Source organism: Carassius gibelio, chromosome A2 (genome assembly GCF_023724105.1).
Source record: "Carassius gibelio isolate Cgi1373 ecotype wild population from Czech Republic chromosome A2, carGib1.2-hapl.c, whole genome shotgun sequence".
NCBI lineage: Eukaryota > Metazoa > Chordata > Actinopteri > Cypriniformes > Cyprinidae > Carassius > Carassius gibelio.
Window position 1 is genome coordinate 24,435,909 of NC_068372.1, and position 15,652 is coordinate 24,451,560.

General features: G+C 35.2%; 1 long non-coding RNA gene across 1 annotated transcript in view; it reads right to left on the minus strand.

Moving 5' to 3' along the window:
* The window catches only part of LOC127934059 (uncharacterized), a 55,165-nt gene extending 41,374 nt beyond the window's left edge, over positions 1-13,791 (minus strand). Inside the window, exons 1-2 of the long non-coding RNA XR_008147682.1 lie at positions 13,703-13,791; positions 12,805-13,151 (exon numbers count right to left, since the gene is read on the minus strand). This is a non-coding gene — a long non-coding RNA (uncharacterized LOC127934059). The remainder of the gene's footprint in view (positions 1-12,804; positions 13,152-13,702) is intronic.
* Positions 13,792-15,652: the final 1,861 nt, after the last annotated feature.

Here is a 15,652-nt window from a genome sequence, read left to right on the forward strand (position 1 = left end):
CCTAAGTGGCCTGTGCCAAGCATCACATGAAACTCCTGACATTTACTGCTAAAATGATTAATGACATTTAACTGTGATTGAAATGTCTGAGGATAAAGGGTTAGAATGAAGGGAAATGCCAAATCTTACATAAAACGCTAAAGTGAGTGGACAATCATTTAAGAAAGAAAGAAAGAAAGACAAAATAAAGAGGACAATGAGAAGAGAATGTGATGGAACACATTTCTTCGTCCCTTGATTGGATGTAGGCTAGAAGGTAGAATTGCACTTAAATGAGAATGACCTCAGCCATCTAATACAACTTAACGGGTGTAGTCACTGCCACTGAGATATCAAGCTGTGTATTAATAGCTCAATTAAAGAAAGAGTATTGGATTTCTTTTTCAATTGCTATGTTGAAAAGAACATTGATAAGTTCAGAAGCAGCAGGGATTGATTTTACTTCTAAAGTCAAGAGATCACAATGGTATTAAACCTTTTGTGAGATGTACAGCCCATCTGGGGCTCCCTTACTCTCTTTAACCCGTCTTTCTCTTTCATGAAGAAAATTGAGGTAAGAAAAGTCAATGCTATAATTGAAGGTCTGAAATTAACGACAGCACTACACTAATTTACATTTAAAAACATTTTGTTGGATTCTCTGCTTCTTACAGCAAAGACTGAAGTTTACATATTTCTTAAAGGAATAGTAAATGCAGCTCCAATTTTATAACGTGTGCTTATTACAAACAGAACACTACTGTCTGTTAGTGTGGACGCTAATATAGTTTGTTAGTTATTGTTAGTAAGTTATTGTTCTTGATGTGAACAGGATTATAACATGGAATCTTGTATCTGACAGATCTGCAACACTCAGCATGCTGCAACTTTTATGACTTGACTAACAATTGATGTTAAGTCTTAACAACTTAACAACGCACTATTAATAATAAGCATAAAATATATTGCACATATCGAGTACTCGTGTAAACATTGCTCAAGTACAAAGAGTTTTTTAGGCACATAGTTTAACTAGGTTTACATGGCTATGCGTTGAAAGGATTAAACTTCTGTCACTAGTGTTGTATGTTTAAAATTTACAGCTACAATTCGAGAAGTGCGATAAAGCAAAGTTAAAATTCTGTGGTAATCACCAGCAATGTCACAGAACCTGGAATATTCCCATGAAAGCTACGCAAGCCATATTCCTTGCTTATTATGGTCATAAATTATAAACAATCGCAAAACTAATCAGCGTTGCTAATTGTAGAGATTCTTCATCTTTAATGGCTGAAGTAAGTGTGAGCAGGCGGCCGTGCCTGCGCTCTCTGATGGATGTGGAGACCTGTAGAGGTGCAACAGGCTGTTATTGCTATGCGCTTCTGAACCATAATAAAGATTGAACCACTGCTGTTCTGCAACTATAAATGGGAATGTGGAGGACAAATTGTCAGAGAAGGACCGTGACGCCGCTTCATGAGTGAGAATCTTGTCCTTCGTGCGGCAGTCATGAATAATTCAGCAGAGGAGCTCTTCACACACTTCGTCAGCACTTTAATGTGCCTTTACCTGCTTTAGAAACTCTGGGCTTCTCCTCCGCCCCCTTTCTGCCACTCAATTCCCTCTGCGCTGCTCAGAGCCAAATGAAATGTGTGTGTGTGTCCAGGGATCAGAGGACATTAGTTTTAGTTAAGACACAGTGTACTAAAATACAAAGCAAAATAGTACTATAACAGTGGTTGAAATACAAATAATAATGATATATTATTTAAATAATTAAAATAATATTGAATAATTCTTATAATCATTTTCAGAGTCATTTCATAATATAATAATGTAATCTGTTTGTGGGTGAAGACATTCCACCTGCAGATGGCAATATGATGTGTGATGCCAACAAGGTTACTGGTACTTATGAATGGACTTAATGGACGCAAATTAAATCTCAATGGCTGCTAGGAAGTGGAAATTTTATAAAATTTTATATGATGCAGCTTAGAAGTGGCAGACACATCGAGATTATGAATATTTATGTAAAATTATTATTCTTTCATTCATTCAGAGCACCTATTTGAAATTTTAAAAAGATTCATATTTTACATAAATGTAAATGAATTTTTAATCAGTTTTACAAATATAAAAAATAAAACAAATACTGTATTAAAATATAACATTAAATAAAAAATAAATTACATTTATTATAAAAAAAACTAAACAAACAAACAAAACAAAAAAATCAGTTCCTCTCACAATTTTAAACCATTTCAGATATATAACTAAATATCAGTGTTATTATAAAAAGATTGTTGAAAAAAAAAACATTTAAAAACATAAAAATAAAAATGTTGCTAGTTGCCAGTAGACATTTCTCACTTTTATTTAGTTTATCTTGATAAAACTAAAATAAAATTTAATTTTAAAAAGCGCATTAAAAAAAACATAAAAATGAACAAAGACATTGAAATGAAAACCTGAAACATAAAAATAAAACCTAAATTCAAACTAGGAATAAAATAAAAAAATCTCGATACCAAAATAACACTGCTAAATTTTAGAATATCATCTGTTCTGCTCAGAGAGAAATTAAATGTTTGTGTTTAAAAAAATGTTTAAATAACACAATATTCTTTGAGTGCATATACTGTCTGTATGTTCAAGGGTTGCTCTCAGGGATCTAAATTCTGCCTATTGCTTTCACCAAAAAGATGTGTCACAACCTTTTTACTCTTCAGTTTAACACAATTAATGCTGTATGACGAAATACAATTCTGTAAATACCCTGAAAATGTAAGGACACTGCATGAAACAAATATGTGAAAATGTTGCATGCATCCATATCCCCAGGTAATCCCTGCTAAGACAGTTGAAAAGTCTACGACAGACTGTCACTTCGAGTCTGTTCCTCAGGCTCATGGGAAATCAAAGAGAAAGCAAGAGAGAGACAGAGACAGTGAGGGAGCAAGAGCGGGAGAGAGGATCACACAAAACAAACAAATACTGCACATTTGTGGCAAAGTGGCAAAAGCTTCCTTTCCACCATCAGAGAGGCTCTGCATTTCTTAAACCAGGTGAACGCGGGAAATCCCGACATCAAAAAATAAATAACATGAAAATGAAATAATAATATAAAGATGCAACGACTTTAGTCGAAATTAAAGCTGCAGTCGGTAACTTTTGAAGCGCTAAGCGGTTAATAAACATAACTGCTTGCGTCTTGCGGAAGAACATCGTAGCCGGAACTACTTCTCTATCTTTATGTCTATGAAGAATCACAAAGGTACTGGGTTACCCCGCCGCAGTACCCACGAAGCAATCTAAAATAGTCAGAATATAAACACTTATTATAGGTGCACCCTAGTGATTCAGGACAAGCTAAAAACACGGTTTTGAAAATGGATTCATGGTGTACTCGCTTATTATGAACATTTTTCTACATTTTGAACACAAACAGTTACGGACCGCAGCTCTGATTGGTTGTTTCTTACAGGGAGCGGATGGCTTTCTGCAAATGGCAATAGGACCACTGGGACGAGCCAGAGGAACTTGATTTTTTCATAGATTATCTCTCTCATATTCTACTGTCAGGACATAATGACAGGTTTAACAAATATGTAAAAAATATATTTTTTACAAAAGTTACCTACTGCAGCTTTAAGTCTCCATAAACAGCATGATCTTTACTCTAACTGCAACTGCTTGTTAAAATGCTCCTCTTTTTTGTTTGTATCTGAAGGAGGGGCTGTAATTGGGAAGAACTGTTTGAATACTCAAATATTTGAGCTGCCTGTAACATCAGTCAACCTTAACTTGACTTCTTCTTGATGAATCGGAGTTCGGTTGGGAGGGAGAGATCTCCACTCCACCAGAAATATCCCTCCTTCAGAAGCCCATAATGCTGGACATTTTAATCAGGTTCACTTCAAGTTACACTCAAAACTAATCAGTCTTACTGCGTGCAACCTGTAATTTGGTTAATTGTGTTATTTGGCAGTGCATCCACCAGCTGCGAAGTTCATGTTGCAAATGTCAAGATGCTGAATCTTAAAGTGGCATGGCATGGGGAAAATCAATAGACCCTTCTTCTAGAGATGTTCATAAACATTTAACCCTATAAAGACTGACAAATTAAACTATATATAATGGGTGGGGGGGGCATATAATTCAGTGCAATATAATGAAGATTGGAAGATGGACAGTTACTTGTTTAAAAAATATATGAATAATCAAGTACATTTAAGTTGCTTCAGTCCTGTATGTGTTTACTATATATAGCAGAATAAGAAAAAGCAGGAAATTCCACAGCACAGTTAAACTTAATATTAAAAGGCCTTTAACTTTCTAAAAATCAACTTTCACACACACACACACACACACAAATACACACACAAATACATGTAGTATAATATGTACAACAGTTTTGCAATTAAATTTTGATCATGTTGATCATTTGGAGACTTTAGAAACACGACTAAAATACAACAACGATATGATTACTCTGGTTTCTCTGCAGATGATAAATTATGTTGAAAAGCTAATTCACTCTCATTAGATTAATTGATGAGGCAGTGATGCTGACAGCAGACCAGAGATTCATCAGTATTCACATACAAAGAAGACTCTCAGCAAATACGAATTTACAGCAGTTGCTTACAGAGGATTATGTATGAAAAATATTTCCACAACATGAAAAAAAATAAATAAATAAAATGAGACAATTACAAATTCACTGCATCTCCACATGTTTTTTTTAGTTCAAACCCAATGTCTAACGGATCTCGGATTAATCCTAGCACTTGCTCTCTAATGGATCATCTCATTTTTCTCTAGGGACAGTGAGACAATGCAGAAGTGAAGATGCAGGCCGGGCACAGGCTTACATCTGTCCCACAACACAACCTAAGAGGCTTTTGGTTGTTTTCTGGAGTTTTTTGGAGTTGGGATCACCATTCTTCCTTCCCATAGTTCCTCACACCTCCAGATTCCAGCTCTAATTTCACAGTCCACACCTCCTGAAAGCTGCACCCACCATGCACTGATCCAAAAAGCCTCTTAAAGTATTGCAGTTACATAGATTGCTTTCCAAAAGGGGTGGGCAGGAATTTAAACAGTGCACTGTGGAAGTACAAACAGTGCAATCCACAATGTCTTTAGCCATGACTGACTCTATATATCTCTGAGAAAACTCGGGCTTGTTTGAATCAGTATGCTAAATGTCTGTGCATTAAACAGAATTGCTAAAATAGGGAGTATATTCATGGCACAGATTGAGTAAAAACTATCCAAAACATAAAAACATAAAAAATATCTATATATATTGAAACGCATAAATGCATGGTAAAATATTTTCAGAGAAAAGATCTACTGAATTAGAGTTTGCACAGCAGTAGCATTTTTTTCTTGTTGTATGCATGAACATCACTAGATATTGAACAATTTTTGTTTCAAAATGATGCAAATTATTGGATTTAATATCTTAAGAATCTTCTTAAGTAAATTTATTTTTATTTGTTTTGATATTAGATATAGATGTTTAGATATTAGATATTATTGTATAGGCCTGACTAAAAACAAGGCAAAAATACTAATATAAACTACCATTCAACGTGAGATTTTTTTTTTTTGCAGCAATGTTTTCAACTTTGATAATAATTAAACATTTTTCGTAAGCACCAAATCAGCATATTAGCATGATTTCTGAATGATCATTTGACACTGAATACTGGAGTATTGAATGCTGAAAATTCAGTATACATCACAGCAATAAATCTAATTTTTTGAATATGTTAAAATAGAAATAGGTAAAATAATTTTATATGGTACTAAAATTTCACAATAGCAGTTTTTACTGCATTTTGGAACAAAAAAATAATAATTAAATCAATCAAAAATACAAATAGTTTACATATTCTTCCTTTAAAGTTTTAGAAAAATCTCTTCCTGGTTATTAGTGCTGAGTGAGTAACTTGAAATTGGTTTCTTAGGTGTGATTTCCTTCCTCCCAAAAATAATCCAGACTTGCCCTTATTACAGCAGTGCTGGGCTTGATGGCTTACTCAAATGTTAAACGTGACCTTTACGAGACATTTAAAGTGGGAATGCAGTTATGTGTTTCTGTGTTGCTACGACAGCATAGTGTGAGATGTGCTACAGCCTGCGTCCTCTGAGTCATCTCTGAATAATGTTCCTTTGTTTACACTAAGTGACACTACAAATTATAATGCGCAAGAGCAAGATACACCCATAATTTAGAGAGAAACCTACTGGATTCGTTTTTTAAACATCATGTTAAGTTTGTCCATTACAGCCAAGAGACAGCTAACTAAAGGAATTCACACTCATACAACGAATTCAGACACCACTGAACAATGTCATACTGCATTTTTAATTAGCATAAGCGCAAACCATCAAGACCGCAGGAGTCTGTGAGGAAGTGAGTGCCGTTTACAGCCTCAGTGCGATTCATCTCATTTTCTGCTTCACAGTCCACAATCATTAAAACATAAGATCTGTCTGCATTAACTGTAGCTATAAATGCGCAATGACCCGGCTGGTTAAAGAACAAATCACTCGGGCAACAAAGATCTGTTTATAACTGGAGCCCAATGTGTGCAGGTACATGTATGAGACAGAATCAATGTTTAGCATGATATGATAACAGTATTTATCACATTACAACATTAATATCTGATGCATTTATTATAATCATTTGATTCTATTCCGGGATTAGTTTCCATTGTTATGCTGATGACACTCAACTACCGTATTTTCTGGACTATAAGTCGCATTTTTTTTCATAGTTTGGTTGGTCCTGCGACTTATAGTCAGGTGCGACTTATTCATCAAAATTAACTTGACATGAACTGAGAGAAATGAACCAATGGAAAACATTACTGTCTCCAGCCGCCAGAGGGCGCTCTGCTGCTGCTCAGTGCTCCTGTAGCCTACCAAAGAAAGCATAGCGCGCCCTCTCGCGGCTGTAGGTGGTAATGTTTTCCCCTGGTGCTTGGTTCTAAATAAATGCGACTTATTGTCCAGTGCGACTTATATATGTTACATTCCTCATCATCACGTATTTTTCGACTTATGCGACTTATACTCAGGTGCGACTTATAGTCTGAAAAATACGGTATATATTTTAACAAGACCAGATGAAACTTCTAAATTATCTAAGCTAACAGAGTGTCTTAAAAATGTAAAAGACTGGATGACCAATAATTGTATCCTATTAAATTCGGATAAGACAGAGATATTACTTATTGGACCCAAAAAAATAACAGTACACAGAATATATTGGATTACAGTTTGCATCAAGTTGGATTTCCTGTTACTTCCTCTACAGTAAAAAAAATTGGAGTTCTGTATCCTTTACAAAATATTAATACTTACTTTTAAGGCCCTAAATGGTTTCGCTCCTGTGTACCTAGCCAGTCTTCTATCACGCTACAATCTTAAGGTCGCAAAACTCTGAGCTCTTGTTAGTTCCTAGTGTGGCACTAAAGGAGGTAGAACTTTTTCACATTTGGCTCCGAAACTCTGGAATAGCCTTCCTGATAATGTTTGGGGTTCAGATACACTCTCTCTGTTTAAATCGAGATTAAAGACACATCTCTTTAGCCGAGCATTCGCATACTGTATCACATAACCCTATACTTCAGTTAGATCTGATCAAATGCACATTAACATCCTTTTGCTTGGGTTGAACAAATCTTTTTTTGCTTAGCTGGAACAGCAGCTATGCTAAATTTTCTCTATTTTCTTCTCTATTTCTGTAATGGCATATAGGCATACCATGGTAACTAATAATTACAAAAGCTTCAGGCTGGATCCAGCCCTTACAAAGACCAAAGGTTGACCGAACGCCTGGGAAGAGGTGATGCCAACCCCTCAGAAGACCTCAGATGATGTCAACCCTCAGACAACATACAAAACTACCAAATTTTGCGACAAGTTTGATCGCATCATATAATCATTGCTTTTAAAAGTGTTCACCGTCTGTTTGATTACATGATATTAACTAACTGCTTGATTTTAACCATACATTTCTGCCATGCGGACATCAACTTGAAAAAATTGTATGGAAGTCAATGGCTACCATCAACTGTTTGGTTACCAACACATCTTTTGTGTGTGTGTTCAACAGAAGAAACTCATACAAGTTTGGAACAATTTGGAACAAACAATTTTAAGATGATTAAATGATTACAGAATTTTATGGTGAACTATCGCTTTAAGCACTGAATCTGTGAGCAATATGATTGCCAGCAAACAGACTGTGGCTGTTCCATGAGTGAGACTATAACTCATATACTGTTAAATAATAATAAAAAATGCTTTCAAAGAATACACAAACATCTCAGTTTTAAGCTCTCGCTCCTTCTCAGTCACACACACATAACACAAATAGTATGCAAATCTCAAACAGCTTTCAGCATCATTTGATGTTTAAGTGGCTAGAAACCTTGAAAACAGCTACAGGGAGACTACAGTAACTCTCAAGCCTTTTCATAGAATGACACCTCAGAAAACATGTATCACTCTCCTCAGCATTCACCTTTTTCATTTTTGACTGCACATCAAACATGAGGCCATAGGCCGTGATTAAAATGTAGCACCTCTGGAAAACTATGTAAACAGACATTGCATGAATAGCATGCACATCTGAATACCTCATTGAAGTGATACCAGCTGTTGTATGCATCAAGACCTCCACTTATGCATATATATGCAAAATGTCCCCTGTGTGAAAAGTATTCAGTTGTTTCATATAAGTTTAACCTTTAGGAGCTTGTTTTTGTAAGGAATTATGCCATTAGATTCACTGTCAGAGTGTCTTATTCAATTAAGATGTAGAGCCACTTCATGTTGACGACTAGCAGCTATTAACTTTGCATGCATAAATATAAATACTGTTGATATTCAATCCCAGAATTATTTGACTTAATATCTCTTTATCTCTATGACTTATTGCAAAGATCCACGATCTCGACAAATAATTTGCGCTTATTACAGCTTCCTCAGCTTAAACCACACAAAAATATTATTTTTAATTGTATTTCCAATGCATGCTAGAGACCAGACATTAACGTTTGACATTGTATCCATGCACAAGTATCATGTATAGCCTTTGGGTACTGACTACTGACCTTTATGTGAAATGCTAGCAGTGGATAAAACAATACCATCTCCTTATGTCGACCTTTATGGCTGATATAGTACCAACAAAATCTGTCTGATAATCATTTCACATGACACTCATTTCTGACATTCCAATACATATCAAAAAGGATAAAGAGAGTGGCCATACAGCCCCTTGGACTGGAAAATTCATTCAGGTAAAATAGAGTCATCCGTCAATCTGAAAGGGTCATTGGCTGTGGCATTGTGAAAAGCCCTGTCCAGATAATCCATTAATCTCCAAATTCAAATTGTCATCCATTATCCTTATTACAGCGGTTACCAGCATGCCACCGACCCTCCTCATTTCCATATACTAGCCTCATCATCAAAGGGCCTCTACTGAGAGGATTACAGATGACACTAGAAAAAATTAGAGAGAGACAAAAAGAGAGAGAGAATGGACGTACTGTAAGAAACAAGATGAAGATGTGGAATGAAGAGGGAATTTTACCGAAATGATGCCTCTGTCTCAAAACCTTGTCTCTAATTTATTCAGAGTACCTTCTAAGGCACTATCCGAAACATAACATCTTATTTGAAACACTCTTGAAAGGTATCAACACTATTAAAAGTCTATCAATCACCATACAGTTCCCACAAGATAACCGACTAATGTTTACAGTTGATTGTAGTGCGTGATTTAGAGTTTGAGAAGAATAATGAATAGATACGATTTCAAAAATCAGCAATGCTATTTATTGCCATTACTATCTATTAGCATTACTGATGTTAAGGTCAGTAAATGTTTCAGCATTATGTGGGCTACCAAGCCTGTGATTGACCAATGAAATCTTCAGAAGGGGTTTGTGCTGACCTTGGTTTGTAAAAGAAAAAACAGGCAATTTCCAGTAGGCTACACTCTGACATTATTGTTGCTAAACTAACCATGCAACACAACAAAAACTCACAACACCAATACTGAGTGAAAAGCTATATATATATATATATATATATATATATATATATATATATATATATATATATATATATATATATATATATAATAATCAGTCTTGGATGAAAAGTTTCACTAAGCTTGTCGTAATTCCTTCTGAATTGTGATTGTGGTTTTGGCTAAAAAAGCTTTAAAACTTTTTTTTTTTTGGATGCCTAAAAAAAGTTACTTAGGCAGCGGAAGTTTCGGAGAAGAGATTTTGATTCCCCTCACATACCTGTAGTAATGGACCAGCACTTAAAGGGATTCATAACAAGTGCAATAAAGTTTAAAACCAGGGGTCGAAGAGGAGAAGTAGTTTGGAATACAGTCTGTCACTTTTAACACAATATTGAAAAATTATGTGAAATCTTATTTCATGTCAAATTATTTTGTGTTATTTTTGGGGAAGATGTTAGTACTGTATGCAGGGCTCTCTGAGCATAGTTATCCCTATGCTAACTTTGCTATAAAGATCAAACTAGACTACAGTACATTGAAATAAATTGAATGTGATCCTTGAGTGCTGAAGCGAAATGTCATGCAGTGACATTTTAAATTGCATTTTTATATTGTTTTTTTATAAATTGTACTAACAGAAGCCTCAGTATCTGCTCTATTTAAAAAAGGTTCAGACATTCACTGATGCTCCAGAAGGAACATTAAAAGCCACAGGTTGAAAACTTTTTTAATTTGAAGATTGAGGTCAATCTTCCCGGAAACATGCAAGTATCTTCTGTTGCCTCCGAAGTCCAGTGCTAAATGAAAAAAAAAAAAAGTATATATACATACAGTATATATATATTTATATATATATATATATATATATATATATATATATTTATATATATATATATATATATATATATATATATATATATATATATATATATATATATATATATATATATATATATATATATATATATATATATTACAACAAAATTTGAAACATTTGGACATCTTCATCCTGTTCAAATGTTTTCCTTCTGAAGCATCAGTGAATGCTTCAAAATGTTTTAATAATTGTGTTTGAGTCCCTCGGTTGTCCTCAGTTTGAAAAGAAGGAACTCAAAATAATACAGTCACAGCTGGAAAGGATTAAAATATGCAAAAGATGCTGGAAAACTGAAGAATTTGCAGGACCTGGAGGATTTTTCTGAAGAACAAACAAGGGACACATGAACAACCATCACAAAAAAAGAATAAGAAGAAAAAACAGTCTTGGATCATCCAGGTAACCACACACACTATTAAGAACCAAGGGTTCCCACTTTTTTTTTTCTTGTGGACTAAATGTAATCTTATTCAGGCCAGTACTAAATAAAAAAATAGCATGCATTTTGTAGGAACTCTCCTATTTTTTTTAAATGATTCACATTTTCACAGATTCTGCAAGGTTTTTTTGTAAATATATGGAATACATCATTTAAAAAAGGAAGAAAGTAATCCATATGTGTTTGAAACAACATAAGGGCAGGGAAATGACAATGATTTCCATTTCTGTGTGAGCTATCAATTTATTAAGAAAACAAATGGCATTTGAATTCATAACAATGATCCTAAACCACCTGCTAGCTAAGATAATGTATATTCATCAAACTTTTTGGCACTACAAAGCAGCACTATATCTACTGGTGGACTATCAGTCAATGCTAAATAAACTAGGATCTCGGCGCACCGAAATTACATTTGTGTGATGATGACCGTGACGCTGTCCAAACACAGCAGCCCTGATCCCTTCATAGATCTCTCCCAACCACAATGAAAACCTTGCACTTTTCAAGCACTCAGCACGTTCGAAAAGTGCAGATGGTTCAATCTTTATGCAAGCTGTTTTTATACAAACACATAAGCGCTGCAGCTCCAAAGCTGACTGTCATTATAGATGACAGCATCACCCAATGGGAGTCAGATCCACTGACAAGTGAGGGCACCCGGGGTTGAGGGGGGTTGGGAAGTGGGGGGTGGATTGTTTGAGGTGCATGGATTCATGGATGGATGGATGGATACATGGATGTAGAGGGAAAAGAATGGATAGATGGATAGTGTGAAGAGGAATAACAATGGAACGAGAGGGCAAAGCCTGCTGCATATGCAGGAAATAAGCACATGGGGCGCTGGGCTGAACACTCTGCCGTATGGTAGGCAATTATTTGGCATGTGTGTGTCTTCCCATGTTAGATCTTAGAGCACAGAGAGCGACTGTGACAGATACACACACAGCTGTTGGAGGGGAAATGTACCGTGACAGACTTCACTGTACTTGACAATGGAAATCTAATGGATGCACTGTGTGGCTCTTCCTTGTTATAGAATTTTTCAACTATCCCGGCATTTCATCAGCAAAAACGCAATCATGATGTTGAGAAATAGCACGGCATTTACTATGGTTCAGTTGTTTTATGCAGTTAAAAAGTTTTGTGGTTTGGGCAGGGATATTAGCTCATGAATTCTGTCTTTAATTAATTAATGTACAACAACATCAGGAGTAGAAAAAAAAGGCAAACAAAAAAAATTAGTGCACATACTCTAACGCAAGTTTGAATCTGGTCTGCAACATTTGCAGATCTTTTAAGGACATCATGACAACACTGACTGACTGATAATACCACAAATAAGCAAATAGTGCCAAACTATTCTAAACTGTGATTTGAAAGGCAGAAATGCAGCAATGAAAATCCATCAAATCAAAGCATCATCTTCTCACTAACCTCTCAAAGGCACAGCTGAAGCCCATTTTATCTAGTATACATCTCGTAGAGCGGAACCAAACAGGTCTGGCATACTTCCCAACATCGAGAATGAAAGATGAACCCAGGAACTGCACGAAAGGTTCTGGGCAGATTTAAAAGAGAGAGATGAATGAAGTCAATGTGCCTGGAGTGTCTCATGGTTTGCAGTGTGTCATTGCTGATTACTGTAGCACACTCCAGCACAATCAGGTTTATTAATCAAGAAGAAGACGGAAGCTAGGGGGATGAGACGATGACCCTTCAAGCTGTTCACGAAGTGTGAGTGGACCTGCAGCACATCACTGCCACACTGAATTTTTCTGTATCTGGAAAAGGAATGGATATAAATAACCACATCCCTGCTGGACTGTAACTGTAGCATGTGTATGAGTTATTTTCACACCCTAGCAGAGTAAATATGTTAGTATAGGTGGAAAGATCAAACCATGGTTACTCTCAGTAGGTTTAATACATGATTTACACAAAAATACTAAAATTCACTAAATTAACTGTTACTACTTACAGCAACATTTATTTGCATTTGAGACAAACTGCAACATTATAAGTTTGTTTCAAGCTGAATTTATTTGAACATCTGAAATAGAGAAAGGTACGGCACTATCGCCATTTACTTCTGCAGCATAATTTACTTTTAGGATTTTCTTCACATGAGAATTGGCATGTAAAACCATTATTACTTTTGCTCTAATTGCCATCTGAAGAAAATCAAGATAAAGAAAGTTGTCATAGCTAAACATCTGTATAGCATTGGTTAAGGGTTCAAGAAAGATTTGGAGACTGGCTTTGCTGAAACAGGCCATAGATTAGACACAGCACAGGACTTAATAAACAGACATAATCTTGGAAATGGACTTACCAAGACTTAACATCAATTCTCCTTACTTCAGCAGAGGCTAGAAAGCACTGGACATGTGTAAGCTTCAGCTAAATATCCTTGCCTTTCCTCTGTCCATGTTTTCAAATGTTCTGGCAGATTTGTGCTTATATGATTTTATGTGTTTCTATGGCAGTAGCGCTTCCTGCTGGTGAGGAGGTTCACTGTTAGAACTCAACTTTTAATCAACTTTTAGAATATATTTGTGTTTTAAATGGTTTAGCCTCAAAATGTCACTAAATTAGTAATAATAATAATAAAAAAGATTGCAAATCAGTGAAAGCCTGTGCTTTAGAATAAATCATTTATTTTCCACAGTTCACACCAACATTTTCCTTCTCTAATGTATTTAATTTGCATAACCTTTGCAGCAAGAAAAGCACATGTCTCCTGGTGTAAATCTCAATCAACCCCCTTATGAGAGGACAATTGGGTGAAACACTAATTATCATTCAAATGAAGAGGGTAATATTCAGGGTTTTTTTTTTTTTTTTTTGGTGGCTGTACCCAGTCAAGAGAGGCGCCTCATAGTTTGGCCATTAATTGAAAACCGACATGAAACTAAGGCCCAAAAATACATTAAAACTGTCAGTGTGCCCTCTATTAGTTCAACAGTGTTGCTTTATTCAGCCCACAGCGGTAATGCATAGAGCTAACTGCACCTGGAGAATACAGTTAAGAGTAATTCTCTCAGCAAGAGAGAATGAGACTGCAAGAATGAGAGATGATTATTTTCTGGAATTTCTCCTCCTGACCTTGTACTGCTGTAAGACTAAACAATTATCTTGTGCTGCTATAATAATTAAAAAAGCGTTGCTTTATGACTGAAGAAAATGTAATTGTCAGTTTGATGGCATAGTTTGGATTTGTACTTGCACTGTGGTGTGCTTTTTATATATTCATACAATATATTCAGACTTATGGGTATATATTCACAATTACATTTATATATTCAGATTTTTATATAATTATTTCCTGTTTGGCACCTCATAATTAATGTGTGTGTGTGTGTTTGTGTGTGTGTATATATATATATATATATATATATATATATATATATATATATATATATATATATATATATATATATATATATAGTCACACTGAAGGCATCAAGGGCTATTTGACCAAAAAGGAGAGTGATGGGGTGCTGCGCCAGATGACCTGGCCTCCACAGTCACCGGACCTGAATCTACAATTTTTATAGTCATGAAAATAAAGAAAAGTGGTGCACTGCTTTGGTTTTGTTTGGTGTGTGACTGAAAAAAACACTACAGAGAAACTGTGAAGACATCCCACAGAGATAGTACACAGTAACTCCAGACTATCTGTAATACCTTCATAAAAACATCATCACCTCATGAATTCAAGGCAGTCCTGGATGTTTTCCCTCCTTTGTTTCTCGAACTGTCTTTATTCATTATACAAATCATCATATAACATAAAAAAAATCCTGCATAATGCAATAATGACTTTTGTTTCTAAATGTATCAGTACAGAAGGCTGTAGGCTATAGATGGGTTTCATATTTCATAAAATAAAATAAAAATGCCAGAAAGCTATATTTTTCTCTGTTTTATCCACTTATGCTCTCAAACAGCTTCTCAGAAGCTAAAAATAATATTTTGTGAAACAATGGTGATATCACACATGAAAATTATATTTAAAAAAGAACAATGTGAAAATGAGATTCAGCCCCTCTCATAGGAAGTTAATTTCAATCTCAAGGGATCTAAATACTTTGATTATTTTGCTTTTGATGCATAAATAGACAACCTGAACCATGTTGATGTTCTTTCAAACCAGAAAGCAATAGGTTACAACAGTTAATTTATCCTTAGTGCTCTATGCGATTTGATAGTGTTCTGTCTTAAAAAGTGGGCAAAATATGGCAAAATAATGATGAATAAAATAATGAAATTTAAGGGAATA